Source organism: Malus domestica, chromosome 13 (genome assembly GCF_042453785.1).
Source record: "Malus domestica chromosome 13, GDT2T_hap1".
NCBI classification, from domain to species: Eukaryota; Viridiplantae; Streptophyta; class Magnoliopsida; order Rosales; family Rosaceae; genus Malus; species Malus domestica.
The window spans coordinates 37604936-37621319 of NC_091673.1; positions in this window are offsets into that span (position 1 = coordinate 37604936).

Sequence of the window (16384 nt, forward strand, 5' to 3'; positions counted from 1 at the left end):
TGAATACAATTAGTAGTTATATATATATCTCCAATATTTTGAAAAATGTTTTGATATTGATTTGTTTTATGAAAATGAATAGTGGGGATATTATATGCTACTAATTTCATTAACTTTGGACTAGTAGTTATAATAGGACAATTTATTTGATTGTGATTAAATAAATAAAATTGATGAGACCTTAAAATCCCTCAACCAAACAATATTAAGTTGTAAGCGTAAGAGTGCTCAGAACACTTTTTCGTGGCCTTCCACCGTGGTAGGCTCCAAGTGTTTATGACTTGTACACCGCCTTCACCCTATCATGGGGAAGTGACAAAGTGCATGCTTATATTCAGGAGGAGTTTATTTAAAACATTTGATGAGGTTAAGGTAGGCAACGAGTATGGCCAACATCGTATCATCGTGAGGTCATGCTTGAACCCCTAGCAAAACCGGCATGGTGGGAAAGAACTTAACTAAGAAACATAATGCCAACATCGTATCATCGTGAGGTATTATTTTCTAGAGGCCAAAAAGATGGGTAATCACAAGAGGTTGTTGTGAATGGGTACTTGTACCCTCTCATTATTATTGTTGCTAGCCGACATCGTATCATCGTGAGGTGGGCTTGGTAATATTGAGCCTCCCATAACCCGCTAGGAGCCTTCTATGAAATCTCCCGGATTCCATTATGGGGGATATGGAATTTGCCAAAAATAGTGGGTGGTGTCATTCGATTTAAAGACCCAAATCGTTTGACTTAATCAACAATCAATCTAATTATTTTATTTGTTTATGTATATAGATATGGTTGGAAGCACACTCGCGAAAATACTCGACAAACATTGCCTAGAGGGGCACAATTTCCCATCATGGTATCGTAATGTCAAGATTCTCCTAACCTTGGAGAAGATTGTTTACGTACTAGACAAGGCTCCACCTCACATACCTCTTGGCCCTGACGCCACTGAGGATGAACGTGCTAAGTATGACAAGCACGTTGAGGATGATACACAAGCCAAGTGCTATCTGTTGGCTTCCATGAATGAGGAGCTACAGAGACAGCACGAGGGCATGGACAATGCATCTTCCATAATACTCCATCTTACGGAGTTATATGGTGAAGGGACGCGCAACCGTCGCTTTAGCACTGTCTGTGAACTTGTGAAGACCAAGATGGTCAAGGGGGCTCCAGTGCATCAACATGTACTGAAGATGATAGGATTCATTGAACAATTGGAGAACCTTGGTACTCCACTTGACGGGGAATTGGCCCAGGACTTCATATTGGCTTCTCTTTCTGATTCATTCTCGCAGTTCGTAATGAACTACAACATGAATAAGATGGATAGTACTCTCTCCAAGTTACTAAACATATTAGTAACTGCTGAGAAGACTATGAAGAAAGAGAACGTTGTAGGGACTGCTGCAGTAGCCTACAACAAGCCATCCTCTTCCAAGGCCAAGCCGCAAGGCAAAGGCAAAGGGAAGGAGAAGAAGTCCCCCACTCCTAAGCCGAAAGGAGGAGTGAGGAAAAAGAAGGCAAAGGAGCCCAAAGGGACTTGCCACCACTGTGGAAAGGAGGGGCATTGGAGGAGGAATTGCAGGTTATACCTTGCAAGTCTTAAGGACAAGCCACAAGGTATGGTTTATGTTCTTATCTTCAATTCTAAAATGTTAGATCTTCTAAATATTTATATTTGATATAAAGAGCTAATCACTTGTATAATTGTATATAGGTGGAGAAGCCAAGTAGAAGAAGAACAAGCAAAGAAAATGTGGTGAAGGGTTCGGCCACTATGTTTTTTGCTCACTACTTAGGAAGTTTATTAGGCATTAAAGATTGTCTTTAAACTTTCTTATTTTGATAAGAACTTATTATGTGGCTTCATGTGATGGAAAACCACTATATAGTGCCTAAATGTATAAAGGTATTTATATTAGTCTCTAAATGTATAGAGCTAATACTTTTTGTATTAAACATTATGAATGTTTGAACTATCATATTAATGTAATGTGAAGTATGCCCTTTTAATATACTATTTCCTTAAAGTAGTGTTATGAATTGAAAATTGTCTTGTTGTATCCTAGATGAGATACAAGAGTTATATCACTTAATTGTAATGTGATAAACCAAACTTTAGATTTATCAATTATGGATAGATCTCACATGTAGGACATAAAAGGATACAATGAATCTTTAGATTTGGTTCCATTTGTCTACTTATGAGTTCTATATGAATTGACAAAAGTCTAGAGAATCCTTTCTTGAAGAAAAGGAAGATCACATTACAATGATATAAGTAATAAGAAAAACGTTTCTTATATGGTTATCACTTGAAACACAATGATCAAGATCACTCTTGATTCAATTAGTAGTTTTGAACAATTAATTGGGCATTCTTAAAATTGTTTTAAAATGTCAATGGTGTTAGTGATTAAACCAAGAAAGAAGTGTCTAAACCTATAAAAGGTTTAAAGACTTTAGTCACTTAAATAACAAGACATTAAACTTAGTGAAGATTGAAACAAATAAGCTTGAAACGTTTCAAAGCTACTACACAATGTCTTCTACCAATATAATCCACTTTTATACATTTTGAATGTATGAAATGATTTCTCATTAAAGTCATGAGAAATAGTAGGAGGTGTGAAAATGGATATAAACTTGAATGTGATTGGTTTATAGTTGTCTAAAGAATAATAGTACTTGACTATTATTAAGAGTTTGTAATTTTATTTGTTAAAAGGACTCAAGCTCTTCAAACGTTAAAATTCTATGTTGTGTAACATTTAAAGAATAGTCTTTGAATGTTGGTTTCGTCAACCTAGCATAAAATGGTTATATGTTGGGAGTTGTCCATCATTCTCTTTTATGAGAACATGCTAATAACAAAGCATATGGACAAGTTGATGAAACAAAAAGGGAATAAGTTTCAAAATGAGTCACAACATATGGTTTAACAACTAGACAATCCAAATTCAACATCTCATGTAACGATATTGCTCTATGTAGTTTTGATAGAGAATTATATTAACCACCTAGAAGGAATGGTTGAGTATCTATATCCTTAGTAGGAGCCATGCTTCCACTAAGGAATTGGATAATTCTTATATGACTACATTAAAGGTCTTAGTATGACTAAAACTTGAAGTATGGTGTATGACATCGTATAATTAAATGAATAGACTTGATAAAACAAGTCACATATTCAAAAGGAATTACTTTAGAAGGAATTCTTTTGTATGTGATTCGTTTAAAATAACTTGTGTTAGCTAGGGTTGTTGATGGTCTCAAAATTGTTGAGACATTATCAATAAGCTAATGGATCTCAATGATTCTCAATGGATCCAAGACAAGTTAGTGGGAGCAATATGCATTCAAATCAAGAAAATTTAATTGTTATTTTTGAATGAATGCTAAGTTACAACAAGGCCAGTGGGAGTGATGTCATAATTTGAGCAACAAGATGTGAATAAAGTCTATTTGATAGACTTGATGAAACATAGATGTTACTCGAAAATGACAAAACATGACACGGTCAATTTTGAAGTATAGACTTGAAATTAGACTTACTGATATAGCAAGGCTATCTCAATAATGTTATATGGGAATTAAATCTCAAATGTTGAAGATTTAAGAAAGCATTTTCCTATGTGATAAGAAAACACTTTCATAACCCTTATAATGAATGTGTCATAAAATCACAAAAGGGACACATGTGTTGACTTGTGGAGTAGATATCCAAAGGTGAAGAAACCACTGAGTTTATCACTTTAAGATATTACTATATCCCAGGATCAGAACCAAAGCAACTGATAGAGTATTATTGCCTTTAAGAAAGAAACATCAGAGTGGGACTCTGGAAGAGTGCATTCACTTAGGTTGTTAACCAAAGTGAAAATAAGCCATTTTAACAAATGGAACTTCATAATGGATGAAGTACTAATCATATGAATGAATTGTAAGTATTGTACTACAATGGTCTCAAGCTTGGAGCAAAGTTTGTATAAAGTATACAAACGAAATATATGTAGATATATAGTTTTAGAAACTGCTTCAAAAGGTGTTTTGAATGAAAGGGGTTCTTTCAGAACCCATGATTGAATCCAAACCATATGGTCGTTAGTAGAGTACTACGACGTAATGGGGCGATAGCTCAAGCCATGGAATCAAGGTCTCATCAAAGTATTCGAACACATTAAAGAGACATCATCAAATGTCTTGGAAACATTTGATAAGTAAATCCCTTTTAAATATAAAAGAGATTAATACATAACCAAGTTAACCTACGAGCATAAACTCTCTCGACAAGATGTATAAGATACACTAGTGATTGACTTTAGTACAAGTGGGAGATTGTTGGAAATATGCCCTGAAAGTCAATCTTTGGAAGAAATCTTTCAGGACAAATGAATCGATGTATGGATGATTCTTATACATCAAATGGCAAAGATACTAATTAGGACTATCTCAATAAACGATATATGTCCTGAATAGTGAATCCATGGACAATGGATCGATTGAAGAAGTAATCTAATGATGTTAGACTACAGGGACCTTCTTCACATAACCATTATATCCAAAAGGTTCCTGGTCGTTGGATTGTCGGAGGGATACTGACAATGCTTAGACCGGTACATACTGTGTCCGCTTCAATTGGAAGGATGGAAAGTCTCATCCCATTCGTGTTGTGACACTAAGACAAGTATGTAGGTGCTCATTAAGGGAATGAGTTCACAGAACACAATCGAATCAGAGTACTTGCATGGAGGTCTACTCACATGTCAAGCAAGTAACTCAAATGGTTGGAATAATGTAAGTAATCCTTTGACCTGAGGCATCATCGTTGTCTTGTGGTTAAGTACTTAATCTTTGATTATGTCAAAGTCACTCTAATAGAATGTCAACGGCATAGTTGGGGTTAAGCCACTTAGTCATGAAGGCAAGTGTATGCGCAACAAGGAATCTCTAATCCTCGATAAGAGAGGAAGAATACTCTAAGATATGATTCGGGAATCTTCGGCCGAAGTATCGAGCGTAATAAAGGAAAGCGTTCCTATACGACTCAATTGGATCATATAAGAAGGAATAATCACATTAGGGATTTGACATGATATATCCATACCCTAATGATGTGATTGAGAGTATTGTATTAGAGAAGGATTGAATTGCATTGTAATTCCAACTGACTAGGTTCTTCGAATAAACTTCTACATTAGCTTGGGTAGCTATGACATATGGTTAGATGTCACTCATAGCTTGTGAGTTCTTCTAAATGATTAGATGTAGTCGTCAAAGAAGAAAGGTGAATTAAAATGAGGTTTTAATTCACTAAGTGATTGAATTAAATATAAGCAATTGGATTGATGCCAATCACCTCACTGCCTTGCTAATTAGAACCTAAAAGATTGTTCACCACAACACTATTGTAGTGAGTAACTAATGGATGATGGAAACCATTAATTGGATTAATTATGTGTTGTGATTAATTTAGAAAAGTGTAGAGAAATCATAAAAGCGATAAAGATCGTTTTGGGCTTAAAGAAACGTTCGGGTTTAATTAGGCCCATTGGGCCTAAACCCATTGGGCTTTTATTCAAGCATTGGATGACTTGAAATAATAAAAGCCCAAAGCCCAAAAACAACACAAGAGGGCCGGCCATATTATGTGGGTTTTGGAGAGATATTTAGTCAAGTGTTGACTAGGTTTTCTTTTTGTCTATATAAGCAACTTTATAAGATATTGTTCATTAGGGTTTTTTGTGTGTTAAAAACAACAAAGAGGCAAAAGAAAAATAGCTCTCTAAACTACACAAAGGCCGGCCACCAAAGGGGGTTTTTACTAACATCTCTTTCACCCTTTTGGTTATTCCTTCATCCTTCTCACTACACTAGTGGGTGAGGATCTTTAGAGGTTTCCTACTTTGGGAACTTGAAGAGAACCTAGGAACACTCATTGTAACAAAGTGGAGGAGGCAAGGAGGGAAGCTAGGCTCAAGGATTTCAAGGTGCAAAGGGTTTGGAGGTGGTCCATCCTTGGTCTCAAGTCTAGATCAAGAGGTATAAGACTAACCTTCACTTTGTTCTTGATTCTTTAAAATGTTTTGATGCATTATATATAAACCTATGAACCTTGAAGGGGATTTGCATGACTATAGCTTTGATAATATGTTTTAAATGCTTCCGCTGCTTTCGTATATTAAATTTGATTTGAATATGCATGATAGTCATTTTGAAATCCCATTCTAGAAATCTCATAAATTTCCCTTCAGCACTTAGTTAGTTTTGATTGTGAGCCTCAAGGCCTACACCTAAGGCATAACAAAGGCACCTTTCAGAACTAACTTTGTCCTTTTCTTGTAGCACATCAACAAGTAAGAATCCGACTACACATCCAAAGTGCCAATCCCTTGGGAAGCTGTGCTGAGGTGCCGATGACCCTTTCGCATGGAAATCTTCGCAACCAACGTAGTTTTGGCATGCCCGGTGGGACTCATTTAGTCTTGTATGCCAAGAAGAAGAAGGAAGGAGAAAACCTTCAGGTGGAACACAGAATACGAGCCACCCCAATGTTCACCAAAACCAATCAAGATAAATCACCAGAGGATTTTCCTTTCCTCAAAGGACCAGCTATTCTAGAAAGCCTGAGCTCATCCAATAAGTCAGGAGGGAAAATGACCAATGAAGACTTGCAAGCCACTATGATACAAGTACTGAAAACTATGGAGAGTATCACTCTGGATACCATAGGAGAAGTAAGCAGACTCTGTTCTTTAACGGGGAGTTTGCAAAGAAGATTAGATTTGGAGTACTCTACTCTAAGAAATGGTCATGATAGGGAAGTGATGAGAGAGGCTAGTCCTGAGAAAGAACCAATTATCCCCCTGTTTCCTATACTTGAATAAAGAAGGGATAAAGCAAAAAAACAGGGAAAGATCTAGAGCCAGTCAACCAGTGTTGGAGGAGATCCTAGATGGAGTTGCCCGACCCTTTATTATTTTCACTAGATAGTAGGGGTAGAGTGAGAAAGAAAAAAACGAAATATAGGATGCCCTAATTAATCGAAGAATCCAGTGGAAAGGGCAAGCCCACCAAAGTAGACAAACCTCCTCCTTATAGGCCCCTACCATTGGCCATTAAAGGAGGGGATGCCAAGTGGAGAAAGCCCGAACCAAGGAAAGAGACTTTCTCGGGCAATGATCGCAGCTCGAAGTGGGAAGCCCCACATACCGCATAAAACAATGTGGCTAACCAGCAGCTCAGAGATGAGCTAGCCGAGTTAAGGAGGATGGTGGCCCAAAATGCTTAACCCTAAGCTCTCCCGCTGTTCAGAATCACCTACCAGAAGCCATACCCGAAGTATATTGATGAGCATAATCCTTTTCCACTCAACTTCAAGATGCATGCGTTTCCCACTTTTAGTGGGGATGATAGCAGTGTATCCTTTAGAGATCACATCTTCAAGTTCTCCAACCATTGCGTGGCATTTGAGGACAATCTCAATTATAAGTTAAGATTGTTTGGGAACGCATTGGTTGGCCTAGCATTTCAATGGTATTCTATGTTGTCTCCCAATTCTATTGCTAACTAGGGGCAAATGGAGATGGCTTTCCATGAGCAGTTTTATAGGATAGAACCCAAGATGTCTATCAATGACCTGGTAGAGGTGAAGCAATACGAACATGAGTCTACAAAAGACTTCATGATGAGGTTAAGGAGGACAAAAATGAGATGCCAATTCCCTATCAATCATGCCCAACTCATTTCCATTGCTTAGAAAGCCTTGAGGCTGCCTTTAAGGAAGAAGTTTTATGATGAACATTTCAATGAGTTGCAAAAGTTGGTGATTGCTGCCACAAAGTATGAGAAGTTATTGCTCGAGGAACAGTAAGTGAAACACTCATCTAAGGCTCCTCGTTCTTACAAAAGTAAAGCTGCAATTCATCAACAAGAGGTTGAAGGAGCTGAGCCAAGGCAAAATGATGACCATGGAAGAGAAGGGATGGACATATGTGCGGTAGAGATGACTACCCCTTTCAAGCCTTTAATAATGAAGGGGTTAGTTCAGCAAATCAAAGATCAGAAAGTGGTGGTTAACCCCTAAATACCAGAGTTATTCCTTTGATTTAACCAAGGCCTCGGAGATCAATGAAGAGTTGATGCGGGCAAGAGTGCTTGTGCCCGATAGCATTAAAAAATTGCCCAAGCCCGAGGAATTGAGAGGAAAGAAGTATTACAAGCTGCACTACACTTTTAACGACTTTATAGCCAACTGTGTCCAGTTCAGGGATTGGATACAAGACCTCATAGTCAAGGGAAAGTTGCTATTGGAGAAACCCCATGCCAATATGATGATTGACACAAATCCTTTCCAGAAGTCCCAATTATCATGATCAACTTGACTTGGGCTGAGAAAGGGAAAGGAAAAGCCACGTGGGAAGTAAAGGCTGAAAGGCGATCAAATAATAGGCCTACTGAAGGTGTTATCAAGTTGCTCGAAAAACCCAAAGCAGCCATAGTTAAAGGGTTGGTGTTGTGTAGCAAGTACCAGTGTGAATGTCAGTTGGAAGTCTTAGCATCAGGAGTTATCATTGATCAAGAGTTGATCAATAGAAAAGAGAAAGAAGAACAAGCAATCCGCAGAAGCATCATGCGGGCAGCTGAGAAAGAAACTTCCAGGAATGTTTTCCAACGGTTGGGGGGAGATTTTCAACCAAATGGCTTGTCAGAGGTGTTCAGAAATTATGAAGCCTCTGAAGAAAGAGAAGATAGAGAAGCCAAAATACCAAAATGGGTAGATGTAAGGCTACCCTAGCCAAGCTATGTCAGGGGAGATGTTAGAATAAAGCAGAGGATAGCGAATCCAGTCATGAAGAAAAATTATGCCCCACTTGAACGGAAATGGTATGTGGTTGGAAAGGATGAACGGCCTATCAAAGAAATGGGAGCCTCCCTGCTGCCTTAAAAACTTTTGAAAATGTGAAGTTTAAGCAAGTACCTCATAGGGGAAGAAATCAACTTCATTGGAGAACTAAAAAGGAGTTATAAAAGGCCAATAGTAAAACAGAAGGGGAAAGAGATCACGTGCCACAAAACCCTCATCTTGGGAAATACATAATCTTGAGGAGAGCTCAGGAAGACATAGTAATGATGCCAACACCAAGATGGAGCCTAGAGCCAATATGTTTTGGAACTATCTCACCTGAAAGGGGGTTGCCCACACCATTTTTGGTTAATACTCTTTGTGAAGTCCTAAAACAAATGCCAAACTTTGGCATAACTTAAGAGGAAGCGCTGCCCGAACTAATGCTACCCAAAGAAGGATCTCATCCTCATGGATCTAATAGTTTCCAGTTTCTCTAGAGCCATCACTAGAACTCATGGGATATTGCCATTAGAGGTGGACTTGGGTTCCAAGCAAATCATGCTAGCCTTTTTCGTGGTAGACAACACTTCCACTTATGGAGCTCTACTAGGCCGAGATTGGATTCATTAGAGTATCAATGTGCCTTCAACTTTGCATCAACAAGTAGTAGTTTACCACGAGGAATGAGCCGTTGGGCCAGGATTTTAGGAAATGGTGAAGGCCGAGTCACGGCCATTCCTCCCCACAACTAATGTTGTAGAAGCTAGCTTTTATAATCCTAGTATTGGGATCCTCCAGTGCTTAGAAGCTGATGAAAATGGCTACCCGACTAAGGTGACGGCCCAAAAACTTCTAGAACAAGGACTATTGCTCACCAATGAGGAATAAAATAAGCCCCATATTGTCCTAACTTCTCAACACCAGTAATGACAGAACAAAGAAGAAAGGACCAAGTAGTTGCAGTCAAGTCCTTAATCAAAAGACTATTGGTGTATGAAAGAGAGGGGAAGCAAGAAAGGGAGAGCTATTGCCCGAGCATACAATAAGAAGGTGAGGTTGAAAAACTTCAAGGAAGGAGAAATTATATACAAGGCAATCCTACCTTTAGAAGCCCAAGTTAGAGGCTTTGGGAAATGGGAGGTCCTTTGGTTATTCACCAAGCATTGGATAAGGGAGGATATTACTTGACAGATTTAGAGGAAAACTTACAAAGGCATCCAGTTAATGATAAGTTTTTAAAAGAATATCATCTATCTTGGTGAGATCTTAGGGATTGTTATATTGAAGAAGGTTAAAATTAAAGATAGATGGCGCAGGAAGACTTCAATTTAAAGCAACAAGTAAGAAAAGTAAAGATGGAGAAAGGATTCATTTCATTTCATAAAAAGATTACAAGAAACCTAATCTAACAACTTTGTATCCTCGGCTAGGGCAGCTATTCTGGAGAAATAAGTCTGCATAACACTGAAAATTCTATTTGGTTCTCCTAGATACATATTACTATTTGTAAGTTGGTTCTTTGAGTCTTCCACTTCTTGAGAAAGCTTCTCCATCTCCTCTACCTTCTTGAAAAGATGATTGGTTAGAGTCATATTCTCAGCCTTAACTGAAGACAACTGCTCTTCCAACCTCTGGATTTTAAAATTAACCACCGCGATCCTATCTTCCATCACTGATCCTTTTTTCACTAACTATTGAAGAGTGGTTAAGGTCTTTGTATGTTTTTCCTGAAAACACTTTACTCTGTTGGATGCCTGCTCTGCTTTTTGGTTCCCTTAGTGCTCGTAGATTCTCAAATAAGCTAAGAAAGAACTCATATCGAGCCTTTGTCAGTAACTAAACTTTGAAAAGTTTAATGAGAGCCTTCTCAGCGTCGTGAAGAACCTTGAGACTAAAAGAAGCAGTGAAGTCTCTCTCCATCCAATCCATGAAGGCTCGACGAGCATTTTGAAGAAGATGAGACTTGGATAAAGGTCAAGGAGATTGCAGTTTGGTCTTGATCTGTCCGAACTTCTTGACCAAGTTGGGCAAATATGTTGCTGAAGAAGAGGATGATGAAGGTGGGGGAATCTCTCCAACACCTTCAGCGATAGTAGTGTTGGAAATATGCCCTAAAACCAATCATATGATGATAGTTTACGGACATTTCACATGTTAAACTAATATAATTTAATATAAAGGGCAAAGATTATTGTTTCAAGCCGTCTCATATAAATGTTATACGCTTAAACAATAAGTCCAAAGAATATGTAACTAGGAGAATGCGATCTAAAGAAGTTATATTCATGAGACCATTCTCTTTTGTATACATATCCTAAACGTTCCTGATCATAGGATTGCCAATTGGGCATTGACAATCCGTTAAGATCAGTACATGCTATGTCTTCTTTTAGGGAGAGTGACTGGTCTCAAGTCATTGGTGTGACTGACACCAAGACAAGCATGTAGGTGCTCAATAGAGAATGAGTCCACTGAACATGATCAACAAGGAGTTCTCATACTCATGTCACATGAGAACTCATGGTTGGGGTAATGCAAAGTAGTCATTTGACCTGAGGCATCATAGTTGTCTTGTGGTTAGGTCATTGATCTTTGACTAGGTCAAAGTCACTCTGTCAGAGGGTGTCCACGGCATAGTTGGGGTTAAGCCACTTAGCCATGGAGGCAAGTGAATACGCAACAAGGGATCTCTAACATTTAAACCGTTTGAGGGAGAATACTCTATGATATGATTAAGTATCTCTGGCCAGAGTATGAATGAGATTTAGGAAATCGTTCCAAATCACATTCAAGGTAATCATATATGTAAGAGAATCACATTGGATAGTAGACATGAATAAACTATCAAACCAAACAATGTGGTCAAAAGTATTGTATTAGAGAATGACCGTATTGCATTGTAATCCTAAACTAAATAGGTTCTCCACCTCTTCGGATTAGCTTGGGTAACCATGACATACTGCTAGGTGTCACTTATGGTTTGTGGAAGACAACTGCTCTTCTAACCTCTGGATTTTAAAATTAACCACCGCGATCATATCTTCCATCACTGATCCTTTTTTCACTCACTATTGAAGAGTGGCTAAGGTCTTTGTATGTTTTTCTTGAAAACACTTTACTCTGTTGGATGCCTGCTCTGCTTTTTGGTTCCCTTAGTGCTCGTAGATTCTCAAAGAAGCTAAGAAAGGACTCATATCGAGCCTTTGTCAGTAACTTAACTTTGAAAAGTTTAATGAGAGCCTTCTCAGCGTCGTGAAGAACCTTGAGACTAAAAGAAGCAGTAAAGTCTCTCTCCATCCAATCCATGAAGGCTCGACGAGCATTTTGAAGAAGATGAGACTCGAATAAATGTCAAGGAGATTGCAGTTTGGTCTTGATTTGTCCGAACTTCTTGACCAAGTTGGGCAAATATGTTGCTGAAGAAGAGAATGATGAAGGTGGGGGAATCTCTCCAACACCTTCAGCGATAGTAGTGTTGGAAATATGCCCTAAAAACAATCATATGATGATAGTTTACGGACATTTCACATGTTAAACTAATATAATTTAATATAAAGGGCAAAGATTATTGTTTCAAGCCGTCTCATATAAATGTTATACGCTTAAACAATAAGTCCAAAGAATATGTAACTAGGAGAATGCGATCTAAAGAAGTTATATTCATGAGACCATTCTCTTTTGTATACATATCCTAAACGTTCCTGATCATAGGATTGCCAATTGGGCATTGACAATCCGTTAAGATCAGTACGTGCTATGTCTTCTTTTAGGGAGAGTGATTGGTCTTGAGTCATTGGTGTGACTGACACCAAGACAAGCATGTAGGTGCTCAATAGAGAATGAGTCCACTGAACATGATCAACAAGGAGTTCTCATACTCATGTCACATGAGAACTCATGGTTGGGGTAATGCAAAGTAGTCATTTGACCTGAGGCATCATAGTTGTCTTGTGGTTAGGTCCTTGATCTTTGACTAGGTCAAAGTCACTCCGTCAGAGGGTGTCCATGGCATAGTTGGGGTTAAGCCACTTAGCCATGGAGGCAAGTGAATACGCAACAAGGGATCTCTAACGTTTAAACCGTTTGAAGGAGAATACTCTATGATATGATTAAGTATCTCTGGCCAGAGTATGAATGAGATTGAGGAAATCGTTCCAAATCACATTCAAGGTAATCATATATGTAAGAGAATCACATTGGATAGTAGACATGAATAAACTATCAAACCAAACAATGTGGTCAAAAGTATTGTATTAGAGAATGACCGTATTGCATTGTAATCCTAAACTGAATAGGTTCTCCACCTCTTCGGATTAGCTTGGGTAACCATGACATACTACTAGGTGTAACTCATGGTTTGTGGAAGCCCTAAACGTGTATAATCACTAAAGGGAGAATTGAAAGTAAGTTTCAATTCACAATTGATTTGAAAGAGTTCTAATCGCCCACTACCTCGCTAAAAGGAACCTAATGGATCGTACACCGTTAAGGTAGAGATTGAAGAAACAACGGTGATGATTAAGGATAATTAAATGGTTTAATTATTTATGGAGAGGATTAATTAATATGTTAATTAATCAAACAAATAAAGTTCATTAAAGACCTCGGGTTAGTTTTGGGCCTTAAGGCCCAATGGGCTTCGAACGTCTGGGTTAGTTTTAGGCCTCAAGGTCCAATGGGCGTCGAACGTGAAGCCCGTTGACTTAAGTTGTATGACATCTTAATGACTAATAATTCACAAAGGCCTAAACAGTCCAATAAAACCCTATGGTCGGCCATATTGATAAAGGAGTGGGTTTTGGACTTATTACAAGTTTGCCACTCCAATGAAGGTAGGTATAAATATGACTTTATAGCCTTTTCTTCATTAGGGTTTCTTTTGGAGAAAAGATGAGAACACAAGCTCCCTTTTGTCTATAAGAGGCCGGCCACCCTAGAGGATTTTAGCTAGCAATCTTACTTCCTCTAAGTCACTCATCTCTTCTTCAAGTCCTTCCTTGGTGTGGAGACTTAGAGGTTCTCAACTTTAGGAACATGGAGAATCCTTTCAACCATCTTCATCCAAGAAATCCATGGAGCTAAGAGGCAAGGAATGAAGGCCCTCTCCTTGGGTGATTAGCATTTGCGTATGCAAAGAGGAATTAACAAAGGTATAAGATTTCTCAACTCACTTTGTTCTTGAGTTGAGTCTTGGTTCACCTTTCTACTAGACTTTGAATTTCATGGGTAATGTTTTGGTTTTGAGTGCATACAAGCATGTGTTGGAAGTTTGCCCACAAAGCCACTCATTTGATGTAATAGCTTTTGGAATACTTATTGTATTAAACAATTATATGTTTAATGAAGGGCAAAGCTTATTGTTAATCACTATTTATTGTATCATGTGTTTAAGCAATAAGGGAATCCCTATTTATTGTATCATGTGTTTAAGCAATAAGGGAATCCAAGGAATGTATTTGATCTAAGAGAGAAGTGATTTAAATAAGTTAGATTAACGAGACCTTTCTCTTATGTTGATTCTTAAAACGTTCCTAGCCATAGGATTGCCAATTGGGCATTGACAATCCGCTAAGGTTAGTATGTGTTATGTCAACTCAAGCGTGAGTATGACTAGTCTCAAGTCATTTAGTGTTGGACACTAAGACAAACACATAGGTGCTTGAAAGAGTAATCGAGTTCACTGAACAACGATGAAAAGAGAGTTCGAACATACATGTCATGTAAGAACTCGTAAGTTGCAATATGCAAAGTAGTCCTTTGACCTGAGGCATCATAGATGTCTAATGGTGAGGTCCTTGATCTTTGATCATGTCAAAGGCATTCCATCGAGAGTGTCCACGACATTGTTGGGGTCAAGCTATCTAGTCATGTAGGCATATGAATGCACAACAAGGAATCTCTAACCTTCCATGGTGGAAGGAGAATACTCTAGGATATGATTCGGGAGTCTTTGGCCAAAGCATACGAATATGACTTAGGAAGTATGTTCCAAATCATATTCAATTGAATCATATAGAGAAGTATCACATTGGATAGTAGACATGATACAAACTATCACTCAAACAATGTGATTAATAGTATGGTATTAGAGAAGGACCGTATTGCATTGTAATTGTAACTGGATAGGTTCTCCAACCAATTCTATTTAGCTTGGGTAGCCATGACATGCTGCTAGGTGTCACTCATGGTTTGTGGAAGCCCTGAAGATTAGCAAACACTAATCTTAATCAAAGGGAGAATTGAAATGTAGTTTCAATTCACAATCAATTGTTAAGAGTAACAATCGCCCACTGCCTCGCTAATTGGAACCTAATGGATCGTACACCAAGTAAGGATGAAAGTGAAGAAATATAAATGAAATGGATAAGCAATTAAATGGTTTAATTGAAATATGGTCAAGGTTAATGAATTAGTTAATTAATTATACGAAAGGTTTGTATTGGGCTTTTAAGTTAGTTTTGGGCTTCGGGGTCCAAAAGGGTTTGGTCGACTAGGCCCATGATGTTTAAGTTGTATGACAAATAAAACAAATATGGGCAAATAACCCAATCACTTAAAAGAGGCCGGCCATAGTGAGGGAGTGGTAAGTTTTGCTTAATTAGGATTTTCTTGAGGCAAAGATGAGAAACATTTTCCCTCTTTTTCTCTAAAGGAGTCCCGCCACTTAGAGAAGATATAGCTAGCAATCTTTTCTTCTCTAAGTCATCCATTTCATCTTCACACCTCATCCTTGGTGTGGAGACTTAGAGACACCAAATCTTTAGTGTTTTTGGAGATCCTTTCCTCACATCCTGATAGGAGCATATTTATGCGACTTAGTATGTTTGTTTTCGTGCATTTATGTTCTTAGTTCTTAGTTATGTTAGTAGTTTAAGCCATTTTTGTGTGTTTGTAGGTTCTTTGGGCCAAGGATGCAAGAAGGTGCATTTTGGAGCACTTTGGAGCATTTTTGGGCCAAGATTGGATGGTGCAAACATGGAGACATGAGGATGGACGAATTTGATGATTCAAAGGGCTAGAAATCTGCATGTGTGTGTGCAAAGTGTTGGCCTACAACTTCAAACATCATAGCTGCCATGTGATGGCAGAAAATGTGTTTATTGCTAGCTAAATGGATGAAGAACATGCATGTGCAAGTATAAACACCACATGGGCAGCAAGAAGGAAAGAAAATAGCAAAACACACACCACATGGGCAGCAAGGAATAAAAAATTAAAGAATGGAAGAGTGGGAAGTGATGAGGACAACACAAACACACACACACATGAACACACACGGCACTAGAATGGAATCAGCAAAGGGGAGTGAATGGACAGCAGAAAAAGCAAGGAAATTGGACTACTATGAAGTGGATTTCTTGTTGGTCTCCCACTTATAGCTTTGGGTGGCTTTGGAATGATTATTTCTAGGTGGAAAGAGCACAAAAACAGCACACACACATGCAAAACAAAGCTGGCAGCATCCTTTCTTCCTTTGCCGTGAGTTGTCATGTCCATTGCCTTGCAATTCTTTTCATTTCCAACCTCTATAT